Source organism: Pyxicephalus adspersus, chromosome 2 (genome assembly GCF_032062135.1).
Source record: "Pyxicephalus adspersus chromosome 2, UCB_Pads_2.0, whole genome shotgun sequence".
Lineage (NCBI taxonomy): Eukaryota > Metazoa > Chordata > Amphibia > Anura > Pyxicephalidae > Pyxicephalus > Pyxicephalus adspersus.
Genome location: NC_092859.1, coordinates 67,885,404 through 67,912,721, shown reverse-complemented (window position 1 = coordinate 67,912,721; position 27,318 = coordinate 67,885,404). Strand labels below are relative to the sequence as shown.

General features: G+C 39.2%; 1 protein-coding gene across 2 annotated transcripts in view; it reads left to right on the top strand.

The window, feature by feature from the left end:
• Positions 1–6,703: 6,703 nt before the first annotated feature.
• Positions 6,704–27,318, top strand: part of JAKMIP2 (janus kinase and microtubule interacting protein 2) — an 83,668-nt gene continuing 63,053 nt past the window's right edge. The window contains exon 1 of one of the 2 annotated variants that reach the window (XM_072400932.1): positions 6,704–7,070. The gene's annotated coding sequence lies outside the window, so the exon portion shown is untranslated. The remainder of the gene's footprint in view (positions 7,071–27,318) is intronic. The other variant, XM_072400933.1, reaches the window with a different exon arrangement.

Here is a 27,318-nt window from a genome sequence, read left to right as displayed (position 1 = left end):
CAATATAGCAACTTTTTTTAGCCCGTACCAAGGTCGGGCTTAACGGTCGGGAGGTTAAAGCAGAAATAAACTCACCTCTCATTTCTCACAGGTGCCAAATCTTCACCCAGTCTTCCTCTAACTTTGGGACTTCAGCCATCTTCATTGGTTAAGCTAAAATCACATAATTCCTGTGCGTGCAAATGGAAGTTTGCTCATTCATGTACCCTGGGCATGCCTGGATTGTGCACTGAGCTGATTTACATTTAGCTGTAGATTGCAAGCAGGAAAGTAAGTTTGTTTTATTGTGTAAGGAAACAAATCAAATCCCTTCTGCAATAAAGGGCTTTTTTTTTTTTTGAAAGCCTATTTTAAAGTGTCGCTGCTGGATGAAGTAAGGTCTTTACTCATTTGTATAAACAAGCTGTTTGCTTTGGAACAGTGCAATGGACTTTTATCTACTCTTGTGTAATCTAATCAAACTATAATTTTCCCACCAGAGATTGTCTCAAAAGCGGTTGGTCAAAAAAAAATCATGTATTTTAATAATAATATTCCTTGTAAATGTACAGAGAATATATGAAGCAAACTTTTGGGGACATACTTATTCTAGCAGGCAGTGCAAAACCTTTGACAATATAAGCAGTTAATATGAACCAATGCTTTGACCATGCAGGACAAATCAGTAAGTTCATTTTAATGTGTGGCTTACTTTTTCATCACATCTCTGCACCCCTATTCACTGCCAGAAGCAAATAGGGATAACCAAGTACCTACAAGTATTTTTTTTTTCCTGTTGCAGCACTGTAAATGACCTAGGGGTGACACATAAAAAGGTGGGGCTTGTCATGTCATATATGTTATGGTATAGAGATTTAGAAGCAGGGATTTGCTTACATATAAGAAACCAATGAGCAGCACAATGATGACATCCAAAAATCTCTAAAGCAGCATTTCTCAACCAGAGTTCTATCATGGAACCCTACTGCTCCTTCAAAGGTTGCTAGGGGTTCTTTGGTCAATTAGCAAATTGTGCCTCTCAGGGCAATGTAACTGAGACTAATCTGTAAAAGTGACATTCTTTCAACCAGTGTAAGAGGTATTCTTCCCATCATACTAATGTACTGTGAGCCATGCATACTGTAATTATAGCAGGGGTTCCTTAGACCTAAAAGTTGTTTCAAATGATTCCCCCTTACTGCTCTCCATTGAAAAGGTAAGTGGCCCAGCTGTCATGCTAATGCTTTAAATTCAGTGCATTTTAAGTACATTGCACATTGAAGTCAGATATTTTGAAGATAGGTTGTCAGTAGTAGAATAGATATTTACGTAGGACCAGTCTCCTTTGGTTTATAGACACTTCACTAGACTTAGAAGTGATTTACATGCAGACTGAATTAGCTGCAAAAGTGTTTTATTGAAAAAAAAAAGGGCAACTCTCCATGGGTGCTGACACTGCCTTAATTCCATTGTTAATGCAGAGCATTTTTATCACATGCATTAAACAGGTTGCATTTTGCATTCTCAATGCGTTCCAAAACATGCTGAATTTTTGGTGAAATAAATGATATATAGCATGTGGTACAAAATACAGGTTTTCTTCAATGCAATCTAAAAAGTGACCTGTAGAGGGAGATGGTTTAATTAAATTGTCACAGAGACCTGCTATACTAAATCGTGCCTTATCTAACATTTTAGAAGTGTTAGTATCTGATGTGTTTCAAACTTTATAATCGAAAGGTAACTGTTTTATGGTTGTTTTTCACTGAGCTATTTACTCAACTCACACCTGTCTTTGGATCATTACAAGTATATATATATATATATATATATATATATATACACTTATTTTTCACCCACACAGCCTAGGCTGTGAATATGACACTTTTCTGTCACTTTAGCAATGGACTGAACACTGTACTGTCTACTTGAAAGATTTAGCCTGTGCTGCTTTCCACAGGAATCTATTAGGAGTTCGATGCAGAACAGTGAAGTAAGAAAAGTATAATTCCAATTTCTTAGGTGCATTTTACATCTAAAAGTGGGTCAATTAAAAAAAGTGCCAAAACAGTGTAAATGGAGCATTGAGTTTGATGCAAAAATGCGTATAACTGCTCATTTCTTGATAGAATTTTCAATGATGATTGCCACTCCAATGTGCCATGCCTTTTCTATCTAATAGCCTCATTGAATGAGAGAGGTTTATTTTACCAAACTGTTTTATCTACAAAGTTTTTTCTTCAGTCTAAAGTTCCCCTTAAAACTAAAGTCCCTTCCCTGCATTTTTGGCTACCTAAATTAAATGCACATAAACTATGAACCCCCACCCCACCCCCATATCTCTTAATATTTAACATTCTGACTCCTAGCCCCTAAATTTTAACACCCAAAACTGACAGAAGACATTAAGCTGTGTTTACACTAAAAGGTAGGGTACACAGAGTAGATCCCACATAGGTTTTTAGATGAGGCCCAATACAAACACACAACCAACACTAGAAAAATGATGACTAGCATTGAGTAGTTCGATTAGTAAAGATAACGTGTATCTATAGCCAACATTTTTTTAATTCTAGATAAATAAAGTAAAGTTTGAACCTGCTATTAGTTTTAGTTTTTGCTGTCTCTGTCCCATTTCATTTTTATTTTCTGTTCTGGAAATGCCACAGGAAACTTTGATGACCTTTCAGGCATATTATATCTTTGATGACCAAAGTCTTATCACTTTCCAACTCTATACAAACAGACTGGTTATATCTAACCAGCAAAAGCACAGACAACAGCAAACATCGGGTAGGGGTTCTAACCTTTTGTTTAGTTGATTAAACCAAAGGACCTTACAGTACTGTTAGGGCCCAAACACGCCTGGATAGTCCATTTCTGTGTGTTTAACACTTGCATGTAATTCTTTTATATCACACATTAACATGAGTTGCATTATGGTCATTCATTTATGTGAATAGTGAGGGAATACGCCAGCCTTGGAGTTTTAATTTGGCTATGCTTCCTTGCTGTTTCAAAATACCCCCCCCCCCCCCCCATCCCAATTGTATTTACTTATAGGTGACTTAACTTATATAGTTTGCAGAAAGATGTCCAGAACTTCAGGTATGCTTTTATTTTCACTATGGGGCAACCCAACCAGTTATGGTCTTCTAGAGCTTGAGCTGTGGTGGCTAAGCTCTTATAAGTAGTTTTAACAAAAAATTTAGATGGTTTACAAACATTTTAAAAGCAATAAACAAAGGCAGTGGTTACCAAAAAAGCACCCAGTGTTTAGTGTATTATTGAATTGGTAAATATACTCTATAGTTTAATTGCTGGCTATATTTATTATTATTAATAAAAAGGATTTATATAGCTCCAACATGTTATGCAGCAATGTACATTAAATAGGGGTTGCAAATGACAGACGAAAACAGACAGTGACACAGGGGAGGACAATGCCCCGAAGAGTTTACAATCTAGGAGGTGGAGTAATTAACACACAAAAGGAGGGGAGTTTCAAAGGGCCAGTTTCAAAATACAGAAGAAGATGGGTAGGCATGTTTGAAAAAATGGGTTTTCTTCTCTTTTGAGTGCTCTTTTAAATGAGCAGAAAGTAGGAGCAAGCCGAATAGTATGAGAAAGACCATTCCAGAGAGTTGGGGCAACTCTAGAAAAGTCTTGGAGCCGTACGTGTGATGAGGTTATGAGTGAGGAAGTTGGAGGAGCGGAGAGAGCGGCTGGGGGAGTAATTTTTTAACAGTTCAGAAAGGTAAGTGGGACAAGAACTGTGAAGGCAAAGCACAGGAGCTTGAATTTTGATTCTAAGGTGAAATGGAAGAACTACAAAAAAATGAAGCAGAAAAATAACGGTGGGAAGGATGGATGAGTCTGGCTGCAGCGTTCATAATAGATTGTAGAGGATAGAGTGGAATACCAGAGAGGAGGATGTTACAGTAGTCCAGATGAGAGATGATAACAGCGTGTACGAGGAGTTTGGTGGTCTCTGGGGAAAGGTAGGGGCGGATTTTGGAGATGTTGCATAGGTGAAAGTGACAGGACCTGAAAATGTTCTGAATATGGGGAGTAAATGAGAGGGCAGAATCAAAGGTGATGCCAAGACAACGTGCCTGAGGAGAGGGACAAATAACAGTTGTTACCAGTCAGGAATATGTTGGGTAGATTTAGATTTATCTGTTTTATCCAGACTGAGTTTGGACAGGAATAGGTCAGACATCCATAATGAGATGGCTGACAGGCAGCATGAGACCTTATCCAGGACTGAAGGAGACAAATCAGGGGTGGACAGATAGATTTGAGTGTCATCAGCCTACAGATGGCAACTGTAAGGCAAGGAGGAGATGAGACTACCGAGAGAGAAGGTGTACAGAGAAAAGAGAACCGGTCCAAGGACTGACCTTTGGGGAACACCAACAGGGAGAAGAGTGAAAGAAAGAAACTTGAAAGGAGCAGTCATTTAGATATGAAGCAAACCAAGAGAGAGCAGTGTCACAAGGGGTTAATCAACAGTGTCAAAAGCAGAGAGATCAAGGAGAAAGTTGCCTTGAGACTTAGCTCTGATGAGGTCATTGGCCTCTTTAGTAAGGCCTGTTTCGGGTGAAGTGGGCAGCTCGAAAACCAGACTGGAGAGGGTCAAGGAGAGAGTTGGAGCTCAGGTAATTAGAGAATCTTTTGTAGACAAGGTGCTCAAGAAGTTTGGAAACATATGGGAGAAGGGAGATAGGACGATAGCTAGAAGATAAGGAGGGGTCTAGTTTTTTCTTCGGGATAAGGGAGAATTATGGCATGTTTGAAAGCGGAGGGGTAGATACCAGTAGAGAGGGGGAGGTTGAATAGTTTGGTTAGGGTTATAATCTCATAGGCTGTCTAATAGTGGTCTCCAACCTTTTTGGTCCCGCCGACCTTTAAAATTACTAGCTTTTGACTGCCTATGCGCGGGGAGCAGGGTGTCACTCAAAGAGGGAGAAATAGTGAGGTCATGATGGCATAACCCCGCCTACTTCCCCATCGCAGATCTTAGCCTGCAATGGGAGAGGGGCCGGGTTGTGTCCAGGGACATGGCCTGCCCACTTCCCTGAGCCAGGGATTTGTATGCATCTGACCGGTGATTTGTATGCATCTGGCCGGTGTGCCCCCAGCAGGGTCCTCCCTCTGACCCCACTCGGCGGTGCACTGGCCAGAGCCCCGGTCCACTGGTTGGCGACCGCTGGTCTAATACACTGAAACAGAATAAAAATCACGCCTGGCACCAAGTTTGGCTACCATGTCATGCATTGGTCTGCCATTATGCCATATGTTACCGCAGTGCACTAGTGTAAATAGGCCTTAATACTGTTCTTCCCTGGTGGAAATCAATTACTCCTATTAAAACACACAAACACATTTCACAACATACAAAATTATTTTTTAAAAATGTACCTTTTTATTTATAAAAGTTCAAAGTATCGGGACCCCCTTTTACAGGATATAGCTCTTGCACTAGGCCTACCAAGAACCTAGTACCCCTAACTCTAAAGCTCCCTGCCTCCCAGCACCACTGACACTGCACCCCAACACCCCAGACATTAGTGGCGTCTGAGATACTGCAACCTTGTGCAGTACCCTTACCATTGCACCCTAACTCCAAACTTCCCTGCCTTCCAGCAACCTAAGACTGAACCCCAAAGCCACATACACTATACCTTTCTGCCTGGCAAAACCCCCTGACTACCCAGCAATTAGGAAGAGACTCCAGAAATCAGAGAATCCATAATTTCTGGGATCACAGCCTACTCCACAATCCCCCCAGTGCAGCCCCAAAACACTAGTCAGCACTCTGGGGGACGTATTTCCAGACCAAAGGTAAGAAACAATGAGATGACAGCCAACATCCAACATTGATTATACAAATGCATATGAAGGCACTGAATTATTTGATTTTCTTATTTTTAATAATCCCATATATAGGAAAAGTGGTGGTAAATAAATCATTTGTAGGATTGTTCATTTTGTGTATGATTCTTTCTAGTCTGTGTACCTAGTGACATTGCAAGGGGTGTTTATTTTTCTCATTCTGCTCCTTTTGAGGAGAATAGAGGAGGGCACAGTGGGGTGCCACTCACTCGTCCTCCCCCTCTATTGAATAGAATGGCACTATGTGTACATAGTGTACATAGGCCGCTAATGCACAGGCATTGCCATGACAGGACTGGCAGCTCTGGATGGTAAAAAAAAAAAAAAAAAAGCTTTCTGTGCCCATTGGATTTTTTAGATAAATGTGTGCATCTGTGATGGGGAAGAATGTGTCAGGGAAAAGGAACAAAAAGGGTCATTGCACTTTCTTTTAAAGTGCCTGTATCCTTAAAGAGAAAACCTGTTCCCATTAGGCTCTCCTTATATAAACTTTGACCTTGCCTGGCATCTTTTTAGTCACTTACCTGGTACAACAAGCATGCGAGTTAAAAGGTCAGAGGGAAGTCAGGATTCCTAATCTGATTCTGATCTGCATAATTATTCCGAAACACAGAAATAATTGAGTCCACAAAGCCAAAAAAACTGCCAGGCAAGTAGCGGGCCAATGTGTTTTCCGTGGCATTACAATGGTTACAAAACCTCTTTGTTGTAATATGTGTGCCCAGCATTCCTCTAAAGTATGCCGGGATGTGGATGTAGGAACAATCCTATACTATCCATGGCTAACAATCCAGCCATTTCTTATGTTATGTTTGTTTTCATAAAGCAGCCAGACAATCAGCACATCTACTATAATTTCTGGAAAGCATCTTCCACTCACTAGGCCATAATGGTACCATGCAGCCCCTGCTGGAAGGAAAAGCCAGAGCACCTACACAGCACTCTCCCATTGTAATGACAGCCTTGTTTCCATAGGAACTGAGGGAGGGAGATTGCAGTTGCAGGCTCCATGAGCTCATGTTCTCTCTGCCTCCATAGAAGGAGGAGGGAGGGGTCCTGTCTGCCATCCAGCCATCCTCAGCATCATCACAGAGGCACAGCTGCTGATGTGTTCCTCATCCTGTCAGCAGCAGAAGCAAAATGGATTCAGGATTTGGGCTGCTCAGCTTCCATCTCTGCCAGACTTCAACATGGTGAGCCTATTCTGTCCTTTATTTTTCTACTGTGTTATTATTACAATGGAGATCATTGTGGTGCAATGGGATTCTCCACCTGCTTATCATAGCATTTACCATTTTTCTAACATCTTACCTATTTTTCCTGATTCTTGAACATATCATCATGTATGTGATGCGGCGTGTACACTTGTGGGCTTGCTAATGATAGTAGCGCTTGCAAGGCTGGGTTGGGCCTCACCTTCATTCTCCTCTGAAGACATCCCCAGAGACTTGTGCCAATATGTTATTCAGTCACGTGCAGCAATTCTTATTTCAGTTTTAGTATACAGCAGCATTGAAAACATCAAATCTATTCTAATTGTAACAATGAAGATCGCAACCTCCTATTATTTGATATGGAAAATACCAACATGCGTATTGGATTTAGGGAAGTGACTTATAAAGAGACCCCCGTCCATGCTGAATTTATTTTATCCATGTCATTTTGTTCACCGTGCAGCTACCGCAGCCATCGAACGAGCTAAATCACAGCTGGATGGGCCATCTTGGTCTTGGGTAATGGTGTGATGATTTTATGCATTTATTTTTCTATTCATTTACTAGGCATTGTGAACCATTATATGATGGAATGCTGTAATATTAGAATTGTAATGATGGGAAATAACTAAAATAAGGATATAGCTTGATGGTACAGATGAAACATACTGTTCTTGGTTACATTGTCCTCTTTGTAGTAGCAGAGCACTTTTGCCTGTCACGTGCTTGCCATTTACTGGTGCCTATTGATTTGTGCTGTAAATATTGCCTTGGCAGTGTTCAGCATATGTGGAGGAGGGCCGCTCTCCATCCACTATTGCTATGTGTAGTGTTTCATGTAGGATTAGGGTATTGCATGATGTACTAGTCCTTTTTCTCAATTTTTATGGCCAGTGATGTTTTTTTTGTTATTTATGCTTTTCACTCTTACCCTATGTGTGTGATCAAAGCAATCACACAAATTACTAAATTTGATCATTTAACTGTGGCTCTTTAATGCTCAAGGTGATCATATTCTTCCATAGAGTCCTGTGTGTAGTGTGGTTTCCAGCTATGGAATTCATTCCATTGCAAAGGCATGTGCCCATTCATACTCCACACCTGTCAGCTTTTACTGGGTGAAAGAGAGCTAACACCACCCACATAAGGTCATTCCAGGGAAGTTTATTGTACTAAAACTAATGAAATATGGTTACTATTGATTATTGCCCTTTGCATGATCCTCTTACTAAAGAACAATAGTCAGAATAAATTCCATCACCATATACATACATACTGTCAAAAAATATTTTTTTGTATTTTTTTTGCAACCTGCATTAGCATGCACACACTAGTGCAGATAGATAGCATGTACAGGTCAAGTCTTTAATTGCTGTTGAGAGTTACTGCTGGATGAAATTGCATTTATGGTAATGGTTATAGTGGTAACCTAAGGAGTAAGGAGGCATTGTCTGGAACAGTACAAAAGCAATAATTTATGAAAGTAGTAGAGGCTTGTATCATGGTAAAAATCGACCAATACAATATCATTAATATTACACAGCATTTATATAGTGCCATCATATTATGCAGTGCTGTACAAAGTAGATAGTCATGTCACTAACTGCCTATCAAAGAAGCTCACAATCTAATGTCCCTACCATAGTCATATGTCATTAAAGTAGTCTAAGGTCAATTTTTGAGGGGAAGCCAATTAACCTAACAGCATGTTTTTGGGACGTGGGAGAAAACCCATGCAGACACGACGAGAATGTGCAAACTCCATGCAGATAGTGTCCTGGCCGAGATTCGAACCTGGGACCTAGCACTGCAAAGGCAAGAGTGCTACCTCTGAGCCACTGTGCTGCCCATCAATATGTTTGGAGATTAGGTGATACCCCTTCTTGGTTAACTTAAAACCCGAAAAAATCTCCAATTTAAATCCCTCAATTTCATTCCAGGTATTCCATCAAAACAAAAGGTATTCAATATCTTACAGTATGTTTTCTTTCTAAAACAGCATCAGTTTTAGAAAGGTCTGATGTACACCAGCATGCTGCAGAGTGGGGCATGTTTTCTGCATGAAAGTTTCCAGCAGACCCCCTGGTTAAGTTAGAGCCAATCCCCCCAATCAGCAAGAAGCATAAAAGGATAAAAGCTTTTGAAATATTCCTTATGTACCATCCCCAAGTGTTATACAATTTACCAAATTGTTTAACCCTTGAGGAAGAGACATAAGCAAGGTCATGAAAGCCTGTACTTATAAGTTAGCAAAAGATAGATATCACTTAAAATCCACATTAAGGTTAACTTTGAACAACCAGCCATGTAAGGGAAAAAAACAAAAAGGATTTTGTGTGCTTATGATTGGATTGTCAAAGTGCCAAGTACATAGTGTCTACTCTATGTAAAACAACCTATGTACGAGGGGGGACCCCAAAGAAACAGGACTGTCCTCCGTGTGGCTGGACCGTGAGTGGAGGGGGTTTGATTAAGTTCGAGAACATTGAAAAAATCTGCAAAAATATCAATGAAGACCCCAGTTACACAATTGACGAGTTGTCAGAAGCTGCAGGACTGACATGGAGCTCAGTGCAGCACATTTTGACAGAAGACCTGTTCTCGTTGTACTGGCTGCTTGAAGGGCGTCCAGAACGGTGTTGATCGTCAATGCTTAAATTTACTTTTTTGAAGCGCGAAAACCATTTGAAAACTCTCGTCTGACTCAGAGCTTTTTCTTTGAAAGCCATATTAATTATTTGTAATGATTCCATTGGTGTTTTGCCAAGGAAAAAACAAAATTTCAAACAAGTTCTTTGCTCCCTGAAATTTTACATCACAATTTCGACTGGGTAAGGAGAAAAGCATTTAAATACAATCACTGCCTGAGGAGTGAGATTGTTTCACAGAGATGTCCCCCTGGCTACTGACTGGCGAGGGAGGAGAGAACAAGCACTGAGGGAACAAACCTCCTCTAGCCACATGGAGGACAGTCCTGTTTCTTTTGGGGTTCCCCGTATAGTTCTTGTTTACTTCTAGTTCACTTTTTTTAAATAAAAGGCATGGCACTTGCAACTACAAGCAAATACCTGAACAGACATTTGCAAATGCCTAGCGACTACAGCCTCTTGCCATTATTGGCGCCTAGTCGTTGGCAGTGTGCACCCAGAAGCATTAGTCACAGTTTATTACCACTATTGAAAACCTTACAAAAAATCCTATCACAAAGATGTGGTTGCCTAAGAACATAAAATGCTATAGGAAAAAAACATTAATTAAAATACATAGGGAAATGTGTTTTTTTTAATTTCCACATGGTGCAAACATTTAATTTTTCTACAATCGCATAAATAAATTTACAACCACTTTCCATTAATAATTGACTTTGTGAATTTGTTACAAATTACTATTTATAGTCTGGGACTGCACAGGCTTTCAAATCCTAATATATGGTTATACAAAGCATGTATAGGAAATTATTCCTCTATCTCCAACTTTTGGCTAGATGATTACAAGCCTGCCGACTATAGTGAGGTAGACTGTTCTAGGGCAAGACCTACACTAAACTGCACCAAGCTAACCTACTTGATGGTAGTCATCGATTTACTACTATTAAAATAGTTCTGGAAGTAGGCCTCATCTTATAACCTGTGTGTGATCCACTCTACACTAATCTGGTTATCCATCTAAATTCATCTTGCTAGTGGATTTGTTTGTCAGTGTACATCCGCGGGTCCATCTGTATTAGTGTGTGGTCAGTGTATGTCAGTGCTTGTATATGAACCAATACATATTTTTCCATTATTGTATATTGTAATTTTAGTGGGTGAGGGGATAAGATTCGGGTTAAAGAAGAGAGGGGTTTGGAGGATAGGTTAAACTTTTTTTGGATAAGGGTGGTACAAAGAGAGGGAGAAAACAACTCACAGTGGAAGTGGGGTCTGATTCAGCCATCAGACGAGGCAATGTAAGGTCACCAAGAGAAAGTGTGCGGTTTATTCACCTGCCACGACATACAGAGCAGAGGCTACTTACCTTTCCTGGGTGTTTTGCTCAGGTGCATCTTTCTACAGAAGAAAGAGTTTGCTCCACTGGTCTCCAATGAAATGTGTGGTGGCTTCTTCATGCACAGTGACACACACGAGGCAGAATCTGCTTCATTGCCTCGGGAGACATACTCAGATGCAATTTTTTATTCCTCAGAAAAGTGGGGGGATGCTTTACTGGTCTCGGATGGAAGATGTGGGGGCATTTTTACAGGTCATTGTTACATTGTATGGTAGGGTGCTCTAGACTTGCTTGTGTGACATCATATGCAATTTATGTGCGTCATGTGCAATTTACCTCCCATCGAAGGCAAGGGTGGGATCTGCTTCACTGGCAACCAATGTAGGAGCTTACTTTAATGACCACCGACAGAAAGCATAGGGTCCTCTTCACCAGTTACCTGTGGGTAAGGTGGGGACCACTGTAGTGGCCTTCAACAGAGGAGGACAACAGAGCAAACATACTTGAAAACTCTTGGAGTAAGAAGCTCTAGCTGATCAGTCGATATCCCAGGATGGCTAGCTCAATCCTCTACATCCTTACATCCTTGACTTTAATACCCACTGGACAGTGTCACATAGTGGAGCTCACCTTTCTATTTGTGAAGAACATGCCCTCGCCTATACCCAGTCCACACCTACACCCCCACAACACCTTCCTAATTTCGGATATGATAACATCCTGCTTCCTTCCCTGAACTGAAGTAACATAACCATGGCATTTTAGCAGTCTGCAGACTCTGTTATGTCCTGCAAATTTTTTTTAGTTGATGCCATTTCAGATTTATTTGATCAACTTTGCAAATTGTAACAGAGATGTTTATTGTCAGATGTGGCTGGTACCTGGGTGAGCTCATATCACCAGGATACTACTTTTCTAGCAGTCTGCCTGGATTATTGGTGTATTGTGCCCTTATCTCCAATGAAAGCCCACTTTTTTTCTATGTCCTGCTTAGGACCTTAAAATTTGTTGGGAGTGTCACCTGTATGGCGTGCTGTATTATGTTTTCTGGTGTACTTACAGCGTGTCATACAGACAGGAAGTGAGAGATTTTTTTTGTTAATGAGAACTAATGAGGCAATTTAGAAATAGTCTAATAGAGCACATACAGCCCACACTACCCTCCGCTCACTCCTCCTACACATATTGCAATCTCTAATACCCTCCACAGTTCCTTTTCTATTCATAATAATCTCTTTAACACCCTGCACAGACTTTTGCACATACTTCCAGCTATAATACTTTCCACGCCCCTGTACTGCATATTCTGCCCCCCTAATACCCAAACACTCTTCTACTGCACATACTCCTTTAGCAATGTATGTAATATCACCTTTACATTTATCATACCCTGCATCATTATAGAACCGGTCACCCATTACATGTGCTGGCAAGAATAAGACTGTTTATCCACCCCTAGTCTACATCCGAGAAAACTGGAGGCAGGTTCTGTGCCAGGGAATAACAAGCAGCATATTATAACTGCTTTCCCAAAGAACTATGGACAATAATTTAGAAATGCAGTGATTTAGGGGTAAAAATGACATCCATACAGGCCAGTGCTATCACTTTCTCTGCCAAACTAATTTCAGCTGGTGTGTAGGAAAAGATGTGAATTTAAAATCTAAAAAGGGAACCCCAACCATAATAAACATTTTGATAAATTTACATCATAGGAATACATTCACATTTGTTTTTTTTAAATCAATACTGCATGGCAGGCAAACAGCTACATGAACAATAGATACATACACAGTTAGTTCCTAGTAATCCCTGTGCATTCCCTTTCTATAGGCATGAACATAAAAGTCTGATTTACAGCACCATCCTCAGCAGTAGAACCTTGATTAGCGTGATCAATGCTACCCCCGATTCTCCCAATCTGTGGGTGCTGCTGTGCAGAGTGGATCTTGTACATATACTAGTTGTTTGTAAGGAAACGTGATCTTAATATAATAAATACATAACTGAGTACATAGTAATTTTCTATGTCTGTATGAAGTTCAGCTTAATTTGTGCCTGTGCTGAGAGTTTGAAATTAGTTCCAGACTTCACAGTATGCAAACACTAACTGTATGGTGTGCAAGAGGAAGTATCACTTGTGCCATGCCACTTATGCACTGTGGCAAGGAACTGTGATCCACCCAACTGTCTGAACAGAATGGCCATTATTTTGGCTAAAATAATTCTAAAAAAAATAAATGTGTGTGTATTCCACCTGTTATTTTGTATAGTTGATAGTCTGCTTTAAAATAATTGCTTTGTTTTTCCCATGGTAATCTGAAAATTAAATACATAACATTTTCATAGAATCCCCTTCTGAATTAAGGTTTTTTTTCTCTTAATAAAGCAGGCTAACATCTGCATTCAAGAAGGCACAGGTAGTACAGTACACCATTTTTCATGTACAAGTTACAACGTAACATGTAACATGCTCATATCAACCGAGCTCATGTTTTATTATATATTTTATTTTTTATTTCTAAAGCAAAGCTAAAACATTTTTATTCGTATTCAAACCCCCTCTATATATTTGCAATAGTAAGGCAAAGGAGGCAGTGTCAGACTCTCAACCATGAAAGTTGGATGAATTTGCAAAGTTGACCTATTTCTGGACTCACAGAGTACATGCGGAAGGTAATTCATTCCCAGCAGCTGGTGATATGAAGGGATACCCAACATCCTACATGTTATGCCTGTCCCTTCTGCAATAATTAGCCTTCCAGTTTGCAATTTTTCATTTTTATTCTATAGTTCTTCTTTAAGTGTACGTGCAGAGGATGTCACATAATGACATTGTGGGGAAACATTTTGTATAATGTAGGCATGTTTGAAAGCCTGTGCACCAGCATATTTGTCACTAGAAAACCCCAGGATCCCAAAATTGTGGTTAGCACTAATGGTCAAGCAGTGTCGAACTTCTTTCGTCAATAGGAGCCCCCACCCATGACTTTCTGTTGGCTAGTAAGGCTGTGAATGAACAGTAGCTTGGCTTATGAGAGGGTGAGCCAGAACTAGCAACCATGGAAACTACTTACTGTTTTCTATTACAAGTATACAAAAATTATATAATACAATGTAATAGAATGAATTTATACCTCTTTTAGTAGCACATTTGTAGGACCCTTCCACCTTCTGTATTACATTCATACAGTGGGGGGGGGGGGACTTTTTTCTTTAAAACTGGAAAATAGCATCTATTTGTGTTGGTAAATGTGATGCTGTAAGTTAGGCCCCTAATACCCGACGCGATTCGCCCTACTGAGCTTCCTCAGGGGGTTTGGAAACCTAATATTTGTTGATGCTTGGTCACAAATAAAATAGTAATGTAATAGAATGTATTTATACGTCTTTTAGTAGCACATTTGTAGGACCCTTCCTCCTTCTGTATTACATTCATACAGTGAGGGGGGGGGGGCTTTTTTCTTCAAAACTAGACAATAGCATCTATTTGTGTTGGTAAATGTGTTGCTGTAAGTTAGGCCCCTAATACCCGACGCGATTCGCCCTACTGAGCTTCCTCAGGGGGTTTGGAAACCTAATATTTGTTGATGCTTGGTCACAAATAAAATAGTAAGTAACCTCTGCTTGCGATGGGCGAAAATGGCTGGTTAGACAAGCTGATTGTTTTGTGTTCTGATTTTATGTTGGTTAAAGGTTTTTCAAATATTTTACAGTAGTTGTTGAATGCTTCTTAGATTGTATGAATACCACGTTCGTTTCGGAGATTATGCTGTGTAACCTCATGCATTTCTTTTTTGGTGGTTACTGCTTAAAACCTGTTTGAGCATTACGGTAGTCATAATACATCTGCAGTTTATTCCTATATATTCCAGATTGTGCTGTCATATGTTCTTTCATTCATGCTAGTGTGATGCTAGTGTGTAGTCTCATATATATAAAAAGTGCTTCAGTTTTTATTTGTGGTAAAGTGTACATAAAGAAAGTTTTCACGTCACTGGATTCTATAAGTTATATTGGATCGTGGTGGTATAGTGGTCAGGGTGAACCAGGCAGCAGCACTGTAAAGATTTATCAACACAAATAGATGCTAATGTCTAGTTTTGAAGAAAAAAGAACCCCCTTCACTGTATGAACAGAAGGAGGAAGGGTCCTACAAATGTGCTACTATAAGACTGTAAAATTTCATTCCATTACATTATATTATATAATTTTTGTATACTTGTAATATCCCCCCCCCCCCCCTCTCTCTTTCTCTCTCTGTTGTATTCTTTATACACAAACAACAGTTTTATTTGTACTATTCGGGGGTTGGCTCCAGGATCAAAACTGATTACTAACACACATCAGATACCAATAAGCTTTATACGTACTGTATTCACAGTACAATAACCTATTCAGATATAGAAGGTCTCACTAAAGAAGAATTAAGCTGACTGTTCTCTAAATTAAAGCGTAACTAAACTGAAAGTAAATAAATACACTTACCTTCTGCATTACAGAGCATTTTGTAATCAGGTACTCATCCATATATTAAAGTTTTTAGTTTATCATTTTTGTTTGCATATTTAACCTACTACCAGCAGCTATAAATGGTTGGATTTGAAGTTTACCTTGATACATAGCCAGACATACTAAAAGCACTGTATACCACACCAAGCTAATAAGCCGCACTCTAAACCATGTCCACTTTTCACTGCTCAGGAATATGTATGCTTCAGCTCTAAATAGAAGCATCATACTGCGGTCATATCTCCAAGGGAAACAATAGAGATTTCTCATTTATCTGGTTACCACAGCCAGTTTTAAAGCGTACTTAAACTCAGAATTTTCACTTTACATAAAAGGGTAGACAACCTTTTTATGTTAAGTAAAACTTCTGTGTGTGTTTTTTTCAAGTGCAGCACTGTCCCCTAATTCTCGATCACCTAGCCCAGGGGTCAGCAAACTTTTTGGCTACTAGGCCATTTTAGGAGGTCAAGAAGGCACACTAGGCTGGACTCTCTCTCAAGTCCCGTGCTGATGACTTCGCCTCCCACCAGGAACGCCCCTGAAGGGAAATCCCTCTCCCCTGCAATGTATACGCAGGAGAGGGAACACCCCTGAAGGGAAGTCCCTCTCCTCCGCAATGCATACGGAGGAGAGGGAATGTCGCCTTACCCCGGCGGCGAAAGTGTTACCCCAGGCCGCGGTAAACAGGGAAGGGAGGCATAACAAGGAGGCTCAAGAGCCACATGCGACTAAGAAGCCACGAATTGCCAACCCCTGCCAGCCAGGATTAGGCCCGATGGACCAGGGGGGCATTAGGCCTGAACAAACTACTGGCTAGGCCGTATCTGGTCTAAAGGCCCGAGTTTGCCTACCCTTGACCTAGGTGATCGAGAATAAATGGGAGCGCACAGCTTTCCGGGATACCTATGTCACGCATCCCAGGAGGCTCTTGGGTGCTCCTTATGCGCATGCCCGAAGGAGCCCTTTCGTCAAAACAGTGAGATCGGCAAGTTTTTTTCCCCAACAACGTCACCCGATCTAGCGCCTGGGTCAGGTGACCTAGTAAGAAGGACCCGGAAGAAGAGGAGAAGATGTCGGCGACTGGAGCGCTGGCCTGAAGACAGGTACCGGGACAACGCGGGACCAGATGGAAGTGACCTCTGGACCGATCGTCTTCGCTGCCGGATTGAAGGTAGGTGTATTTTTTTTTGCTTTGGACGTTTCTGAGTTTAGTTCCTCTTTAGGCCAGAAAAAAAGTATTTGCTCCCATCATACATTTAAACTGAGTAATCCAAATTTTTATAGTGGTTAATAGTAGTTAAAGCGGAACTAATATTGCTGGGATTTGCCGAGTATTCCAGCATCCTCCATAGGCTACTGGGACAAAATGAACTCTCATGCACAGGAGTTGTATAACATGTTATTCCGACCAATCAATCAAGATTGCTGAACATCCGATATTCAGAAGAGAAGAAGAAGGGGGCACCCATGACAAAACAGGTATAGGTGAGTGTATTTACAAAAATTGCAGTCAGGCAGGTATGTTTATTTTATTGCAGAAGACACATTAGGCCTGAATTAATAAAGCTCTCCAAGATACACTTTCATCAGTGAACCCGGGTGATCCAGCAAACCTGGAATGGATCTGGTCCAGGATTGAAAACATTTGCTAACAAATAGCAAATGACTAAAGAAATCCACTTCAGGTTTGCTGGATCACCCAGCTTCACTGATGAAAGTGTATCCTCTCCAGCCTAAAAGAGCTTTAAAAAATCAAGCCCACTGCCTGTCCTTTCTGCAATAAAAGGCCTGCCTGATCACAATTTTTTAATTTTTAGCTAAAGATTCAACCTAGCAGCAGCTCAGAATGTGGCTCTAAACAAAAGCAGGCTTAAAACAGTATATGCACTGTAACTTCATTACAGTAATCACAAGGGTTTATTGGGTTGTAATGTTTTTAGCTGTTTTATTGGAGTGCTGCTTTAATGTATTGTGCTGCTTTAATGTATTATCCGGAAAGCTCATACTCTTATTAGCCTTTTCTTGTATATTTCAATATTTGTATTACATTTTCAAGTTTTACATAGAAACGTAAGGAATAAACACGAAAAAAGGGGAAAGGACGTATGATTTTAACAATCATGAACACATTAAACCAGTCATCAATAATAACAAAGCACAACCATTACAAGAGTCCGAACAAGGAAGTACAATTATGCTTGAAGAAAGATAAGAGCGTCAGAAGTCAAATTAACAGCCTAATCATTTCAATAAACCTGGATCTAAATCAGTACATCTGAATCAACTAAAAGAGGACAAACACAACACGAGACAAAAACCTGCTTCTGAATGAAAGCTACTTCAGTGTAGCCTTGTCTTCCTTTGCTTATCACAAGTTATTTCACATTACCTGCTTGCTTTGTAGAATCATGCTAGTGGAATAGGGTCACTGGTTTTTGATCTGTTTAAACCTCAACCCACAGATTATTTTGGAAACTGAATACAAACACATTGCTCCAGGAAGATTTCTAATTGTTGCTATGGCAATTGAAACTGTAAAATGGAAGGCAGATGTCTCTGGAGAGTTGCAGGAGTGCTAGTGAATAGCATTGTGAGTCTTTATTTCATACAGCCAACAGCCTCTGCATTAGGGATACTAGAGATCGCTTTGTCATGGTATACTCTGCACTTTGTTAACTGCAACCTAAAGACAACCAAAACCCCATTGGTTAATATTGCATCAGATATGTTACTGGGGCTTCCTAAAGCATGGATACTGTTAGATGATCTTTTAAATCAATTTAAAACTGGTTTCTTCTATTTATGGTAGATTGTAAAAAAAATTATAATAGCCATGATTGCTTAAAAGCTTCTTGCTTTGTGTTTAATGGTATTTTTAGTTGTAACACTTTCAATTTTAGTGAAATAATTGTTAATATAAGCCAGTAATATTAAAATGACTACACTTGATAGCACATAAATGCTGGGACATATAAAGTAAAGGCATACTAAGGCAGATATATATTATAGAGAGGTGGAGGTGATTTCTTCTTGTGGTTAAAGAACACATACATTCTAGTCCATTTTAAACTCTCAAACCTCTGATCCTTCCAGGTAATGCTGGAGCTTGCCCATTCTTCTCATGGCTCATTACTATGATGGGCTGGCTTACTGGCAGATAGGGATGTGTGTGAAATGGCTGGGAAAGCTCCATCACAGCAAGGAAGCAATACTGGATGAGAATAGGCCAGCATTCATACATTTAGAAAGCAAATAAAGCCCAACTTCAGACTCATGATTCATGCTCTCCAGCCCTCCTCGTGGAACATCCCCCTCCTGCTGCTGTAATATTTGCTTTTTTTTCATTCGTAATTGACTTTTTCAGATGTTTTAAGGCCAATTACTTGATGCTCATTGAAAAATGTATGTATAACATGTCAAAAGAAAAAATGATGTACATATATAATATTCTTTAACTCTAACCCTAATACAAAATATTTATAAATATAAATAAATAATAAATAAATAAAAATAAATAAATAAATATAAATATAAATAATACAAAGTTATTACAGTTACAAAACCATTCAATTCAGTTCTTCATTCAACTAATTTTCCTGGGTTCTTCATGATCGAAATTTCATTGCGACTAACTGAACACAACATTTACAATAAGGATTATTAATGATAATAAAAGTCAAAGAGATTTTTTGTATTCTAATTCATAATTTATTGTTATATTGTTACACGTGACTGTATATACTGTACTTGTTGAGGTTGGCAGTGTTACATGTCACAGATTGAAGCATGTGAAGGAATTATTGCTTTGTCTCTGTGAGGAAATCTGCTATGTCCAACAAGGAATGCACTGTATGGGGTCATAACTATAGCTGAATAATAAAAGGCCATACTATACTGGTTTGATATCTTTAGGCAGTGAAAACTACATTTCATTTAACTTTCTTGCACAAGGTGTTAGTCATGCTCTGAAGTTTTTTCTTCTCAGCTGGTCCCTGGTGAAATGTAAGTCCCCAGTCATGTGACAGCATATTGTCAGAAGCTAATGCGAATAATTTGGCTTCCCTCCATCTCCATACATTGTATACTTTCTAGAAATGTAGATTCATTCTTTCAAGTACGCATATCATATTACATACATCCCTTGCCATCAGGATTCTGTTTCTGAAGGTACAAATGGACATTTTTGCATTTTTTTCAATTAACAATTGTTAATTGTGACAGGTTTCCTGTCTCCACCCATGTTTGCTTACATTTTTTTAGGGAATTGGCTTTGGACCAAATTTTCAATTTGTCTTTAAAGTTTTAGAATTTTGTCACCGGTTTATCATCAGTGTGGTCATCTGTTCAAGCTGGTTAGAAATAAGTCATATGGAATGCAGGTAGGGCATTTAGCAGTTGGTTGTGGGTGAGTCCATCCTAATACATTCTTTTAATAGTTCTCTTCTATAACTCTTGTTGCTGACTTTCTCTTGTGTGGCTTTGGATTAATTCTTTTTTTAGTCTTGGTACTCTTTTTCTTATTCTGCTTGTTCTCCTTCAGGTCCAGAATAGTTGTATTCAACTATACATATTCATTATCAAAAACACTTGCTGATTGCTTTGCTCTCTTTTAAAGAATATTGTGTTCTACGTTTAAGTTATTTGTCTAGAATGTATTAGCTTGTGAGTTAAACGTTCTATTTTTTCAGACTGACCTTATTATTGCCTTTCTCTGGCTTGCTTAAATTCTGCCTACCCTGACCTTCTTGTGTTTTCATTTTTAACATACAGGTAGTCCCCGGGTTAAGGACATCCCACATAGGGATCTCTCCTAGATACAACGGGGCTTCCCTGCTTGTTCCTGTGCAGGATGGAGGCTTGGAGGGGGAGGGGCGGTTTGCATGACTTGCAGAAGAAATCTTTTACTAAACACAGCTGCGGTTGTGGGTGATCTTAGAGGGGTGAGCTCTTTCTGCAGCCTTTTGTAACTCTTTATTGACCAAGACAAACTCGGCAGTTGTTTTGTTTTTGCATATCAAAGCACAGCTTATTCCAGAAGGCTTGTATTGTCTGGGCTCCATAAAGTTTTTTTTTTTTTGATTAACTTACACTGAGGATTTTATACAGTAATTGACACCACGCTGCCTAAAAATAGGTTGAGACAAACATCTGTCCTAATTGCATTTATTAAACTAATGTACCTGTTCTGACTTACATACAAATTCAACTTAAGAACAAACCTACAGTTCCCATCTCGTATGTTACCCGGGGACTGCCTGTATTTGCCTATTCTCTTTGTTTGACAGCTTGTGCTGATTACTATAGAAGTGGCTTTTGGCTAAACCTCAACCATTCATCTGTCTTGCTCATTGGGGCAAGGTATACCCAGCTGGATCTGACACCTAGCTTGACCAGGAAACAGTTGGCCTGTCTAGGAGCTTGGTAACACCAAAGGGACCTTTTCTAAATGTCATATGCTGCAAGTGCCTGCTACATAACCCACCAATGGCTTTGGTGAAGTTACTTTTAAAGTGTCATGTCTGCATGACACAATTTATTGGATACACAATGATACGAGAATATTTAGTTAGGTGAGGAGATGATATTAATTATGTTAGGTTTCATTATCATTATAAGAAAGTTCCTTGCTGTGTCTTATACTGCATGACATAGACACCATCTTTCTGATGCAATGTTGTCCCTCTTCTTTACAGTGAATTGGGTAGCACATAAAAACAGACAGAAATCTGTACTGCACTGCACTGTAAAAACTGAAAAGTGAGAAGAATTACTTATAGTTTGCTAAGTGTGTTATTTATGAAATATATTGTACAGTTGATCCTTTATGGACTATACCACATAACCACAGATAAATATGACAGTGAGCACAGTTCAATTATCTAAAGTAGTGCGATTCCCACTATTCCCTTTCTGTCTCCCCTTGGACTTTAACTATTTTTTTTTTTTTTATATCTAGTGTGGTTTTTGCTGTGCAATAATTTTTCCTCACGGACTTTGGCTCTTGCATGTTTTACAGTTCCCCATTTATCAATGTAAAATTTACAGTTAGTACATGAGTCTGACCGCACATGACCTTGTTTTTCTGCATTGTAGACCAGTTTTCCTAATGGCATAATGTATTTTATGTTGCTGATTAAGATTGATTGTTGGCTTTTAGTCTGTTTTGTAGACTGTTGTAAGAAAAATCACCCATGTAGTATAGCTATATTTGACTGTGTCCAGGTAATAACAGTGATTCCCAAGCCAGTTATACTAGTGATATGAATCCTTAGCATAGCTAACAGTCCTTCATTTCTCTCATGTATGGGCCCCTAAACAAAATGTATTACTGCCCGAGACATGCTCAGTTGGCCCATGCTTTTGGACTATTTCTTTAGTGGCACTTGGGTCTGACTGGTTCCAGTAAGGAGAATTAGTTGTTTGTCTACAGTAAAAAAAAGAAGCCAACAGAAAATGCTCTCCACTTTTCAAAACCCCATCAACACTTTTATAACACAAAATTTGTAAAAGTGGGAAAAGATTTTGTTCTCTGCTAAAAAGTGATGAATAGAGGTACTGTTATATATTCGTAGTGGAAATCCAAATCTCCATTCACTTGATTTATGCTTCAGAAGACAATAAAACACTGGGTATATGATATATGAGACTGCTTAAGATCACTGCAATTAGAATCCCAAAGAATACCTGGACATGCTGGGGTCCTCACTACATCATTAATCATCATCAAGTATCAAATACCCATAGTTGGGCACCAGGGATGTAGAGTAAGGCAATACTGTTGTTACCAGTTTTTAAACTGCGAGTGCGAATAGCTGAGCTATTCTTTACAAGATATCTTGGCATCGATACTTTAAAGTACTAACCTGGGATAGGTATGCAGATAATGACTTTCTTGTATGTATGCTCCAGTAGGGTATTTAGAAGATAATGAAGCCGCTGTTGAGCTGTTAAGGTGGTTGTGTGACGAAAGGCATTTTTTTAGTTTTCAGTAATGAGTAATGAGAGTAGGAGGAGATGAGAACCTACCGGTATGTGTTTCCATTTAGAAATATTCAATCTGAATACTTGTCCTAGTAACCACTGTCACAAGGAGTAACCACTGTCCCTTTCCGGCCTGTTATATAGACTTCTATAAACACACTACTTTTTGCACTACTTAATTCATCAGACTTCTACCTTATTGTGTTTATTTTTTTAATACAGATGTTAGGGCAATGTATAGATCAAACAGTGGTCAATCTAACTGATGATTGTTATTCCGGACATGATTTCTTTATAGTGGAGGGGTGATAAAGTTGTGTCCATTTTCATTTTTTTACTGAAAGGTCTTTTTCCTGCATCAAATTGCTGTAAGGTATGGCTTAACAATGGTAGCCCCAGCATTACATAGGTTTACTTTAAACTTGAATTCTGTCCCTTGAAATCGTGTTCCCATTAGCTACAAAATACAATGAACTGTGCAGTGTTCTCAGCAGTTAGAACCCTGAAGCACATTTTATAGCAAAGAAACCTTGGAAAGCAGAGCCTTCTGATTTACAGCTTCCATGATGTAAAAGGACGTATAGGAAAAAGAACAATGCCATGCACTGTGTAATCCCTTATCACAAAATGAGCCCTGGAGAGCATGCTAGCATTATCTGAAAATACTCTTAGTTTGATCTCCAGCAATTCATGCATTAAGCACTGGCGGCTATGATAAAAATAAACCTTTCTCAGATCATTATTCTACATTTAAATTGATCTAGAGAAAGTGCTTCAGTGTGCTTCCCTCATATAATACAATGGCAAATGTCTATGAGCAATTAGAGCAGCCAGGTAATGCAGATACAAATGATTCTTTCCTTTGGGAATGTGTGCAGGAAGTATTTGTTCTGTTTTGGATTTCTGTGCTAACAACAATTTTAATGTTTGCAGCCATATATCGATATTTCATACCTCTCTCTAACCTTTCACCTCAACATAACACTTTTCTGACCTGAAACCCCATCACCTTACCCTAAAGCCCCGTACACACGTCAGATTTTTATCGCCCGATAATCGGCATCGGGCAAAAATCTGCCGTGTGTACAGTCGGTGTCGTCCATCGTCCGAACAACCGTCCTGGCGGATCCACGGACAATGGACGACGACTGATTTTAATGCAAGGGAAGGGGGAGAGCGCGCAGCAAGGTGCCGCTCCGTCGCTCTCCCCCTCCCCTCTCCATGGAGCAAGAACGGTGCTGTATGTACAGCACCGTTCATGCATCGTGCAGTCCCTTGTCGTTGGAAAGGATCGTGAAAGATCCTTTCCAACGACAAAAATTGCAAGTGTGTACGCAGCTTTATGCTCTCCTTTTATTATTTCAACTAACAATAAGCTCCTGTATGACAATCTAATCAAGTATATAACTGGTATAAAATTTAAGCAGAGTTGTTTTTTTTTAATCTTTTTAAACTTTAATAGTACATTTAAGTCTATACCAAAAAACAATCCTGAAATAGAAAAAGACGGGCTATGTGCCCTGAGCTTGCCAGGCCAGGACAAAAAAAAACGTGTTAGGTTCCTCCACACCTAGCTCAACAAGTATGTTGATATGGCCTTCAAATTGTGCACCTGAGCCATATTTCTATTATAACAGGTTCATACTTTTTTTAAGAAAGAATGTTTTTTTTCCATGGCATGATTTCATTTATACTCCTTAAAGTTCATTGAGCAGTACAGCCTTCTTTTGAGATGTTAAACACTTAACACTTCAACAGGTGATATGTTTTATTCAGGAAGGCACTGCATTCCCTAAATACCATTATCAACATCTAAGACCAGATTTAAAAAGTCATCAAGGGTTGTGGATTCATTTTCTGGGTGGATAATGATACCCTCAGTTAAACGTCTCTGGAATGTAGCATTTGCTAATAAATGCTTTCTGTCCACAGAGCTGATATTTTCTGTTAGAGATAAAAAGGCTAAAATTGTGATTGGTCAGTTGCCCCCTATAGGTTCAATGATTTTTGCAATTAAAGACTCATATATTGTGATTTCCAGAAAATTTCTGTGTGTATGTTAGCTTAAAGGTTTGTGTAGATGGGAGTTGAATGCTATGGGCACATGATATATTTTTGTCACAATCTTTCCTCATCATCTCCAGTGAAAGTATAACAAAGCAGTATGCTACTGATAGCTCTGTACAGTTCTGTGGAAGGGAGTGAGAGAAGGACCAGTGAGAGGAACCCCACTTCATCCTCCTTCCTGGGAAAGGACAGCAGTTATCCCTGCTCGGTCATTTAGCGATCGACCCAGATGGATCAATAAACAATGCTTGTGGACCACTGTTCCAACCTAACATTTCAAACACAATGCTAGTGCATTCTTGTTGTGTGTTTCGTCAGTAACCTTCATACAAAAGCCTCTGTGTGTACCGAAGGGCACCACAGTTCAGAGAAACCCATAAACAGCACCCACTTTAGTGTTCAACCCAGAAGTAAAAGCGGAAGTAAACCCAAAACTAACCCAAAACAAAAAATCACACCTACCTTCAATCTCGCAGATCAGTTTATTCATCGGGTGGTTTCTACCATCGGGTCCTGCATCATCCCCGTTAGCAGTCTTTGGTCCGGCGCAGAGAGAGCACCAGGTGCCGCCATTTTCTCCTCTCTTTTTCCATGTTCCTCTTCCAACGTAACCCAATCTCGCTCTGCGCAGGCGCGAGATTGGGTGACCTAGAATGGGAAAAAACTTGCTGATCTCACTGTGCTTGCGTGAGATCGGCAATTATTTCTCTATTGGTGAGATGCTTGGGCATGCGCAGAAGGAGCAGCCAAGAGCCTCCCAGGATGCGTGACATAGGTATCTCAGGAGGCTCTGCGCTTCCATTCATTGTTGATCGCCTAAACAATCAAGAATTATGGGGGAGGTGCTGCACACTTTTTTTTTTTTTAAAAAGGGTGCTGCCCTTAAAAAAACACTCTGAGTTTAGGAAAGCTTTAATTTAAGCTGGGTGGGAAGAAAGGCAGGTGGCAGCCCCTGTATTGTTACTAAACTTTTCAAACACCACCCAAAAACAGCCAGGTGGTTACTGAAAAGTGCTGGGTGGTGCACCAGGCTATAACAGGCTGCAGAGAACATTGTAATTTCTGTTACAACCCTAGAGAGGAAAAAACCTTTAATACACCTTTCCCAGCTATAACACAAAAGCTGAACACATTTGCTGAACTGGCCTTTGGATCCTTCTTTCTATCCACTCCAGTGAAGAATGCTCAAGGGCATTTGACTAAATGATAACAGCACAGTTTATTGGACTCAACAAAATCATAACACTATGTGGGGAACCTTTAGAAAAACTAGACTTTGTTTTACTTGAAAAAGTGTATGTAATGGCAGTTTTTAGTTTTTGGATAGAGTGGAGGATTAGACCTTAGCTGGAGACTATTGTCACTGATGGAAAGTGGAAATTTTAGGGGTTGAACCCTCTTCTACTAAAAACAAGACCATACATACACTTAAAACTAATTAAGTGATACATTGCATAGAACTAATATTTAGTTTATTACGTACTTGATTTAAATGAAAAGATAGAGCATCCAAAAATAGTGTAGGTGTGCATTATTTGGTGCCTTCATTTTTTAGCCATCAGTTAATATTTGGGTGTAGTATGTGCAGAAAATTACTAGAATAAACTAAAAGTAGATCACAGTATTCCCATTTACAATACCTTTTTTTGCTTTTCTTATCAGGACAGTTCAATTTTTGTTCTGATATAATCCATATTTGGCATTTACTTCCTAGAATGAATGCTAGGTCAAAGAAGACACAATCAACCAGTGCACAACAAATGATAGACATCAACAGCTACAATTTCTTCCTGCAGCAGAATGATGGTATCTTTTCAGCTGGAGCACAGTCACCTAATTAGGGTTTTAATAGGCACTTTTATGTAAAAAAAATTGTGTTTTTTTTAATTAATAATATTTATGTATATTGTGACATGCTTAAACTTTATTTTAGCAGATTTAAGTTACAGAAAGTTCACTTTAAATTGTTATATAAAATATATATAAAATAGATTTTGATATTATGGCTTTATATTTTGTTGATTATATAAAGTTGCATTTTGTTTGGGCATACCAAATTTCATACATTTGCCCAATTTGTTCTTTTGCATAGTTTATTCAATTTTAAATATTCTTTCTGATTTTTCATAATCCTTTTTGTACTTAGCCAGTATTACCATAGAAGAGAAGTTTTCTATGTTGGGACTGCAAGTAAACAGCTGTTTTGGCTACACCAGCTGTTCTCACCATAAAGCTTTGCAAGTAATGGATTCGAGAACAGCCACTGAAGGATGTCATTCTTTTTTTATAAAAGTACATTTACCCTGTCTGTCTAGCTCTCTGATAAAAGTATCCTATTCCCGCATGAACGCTTACGTGAATTGGACAGTCATTACCTTTCCAGAAAACTAACAGCCTATGGTTGAAATATTTACACTATAAGTGCAGTTTGTGCTATCAGGTTTCTACATGCCTCTCCAAAGCATGGAGTTTCAAGACTCTTGGTGGTCTATTTATCAAAAAATAAAAAACAGAACTTGTACTCTAGCTCTAAAAGTGTCTTTAACCACCTGGGCGTTACACTGATGTCTAGATTTCTGTACCAAAAGCGTTACAGGTTTTCATGAAATTTTTTTTTTTAAATTGTAGACCTGTAACTTACAGAAATATGTCCGAATAGGGGTCTAGTAGATATAATGAA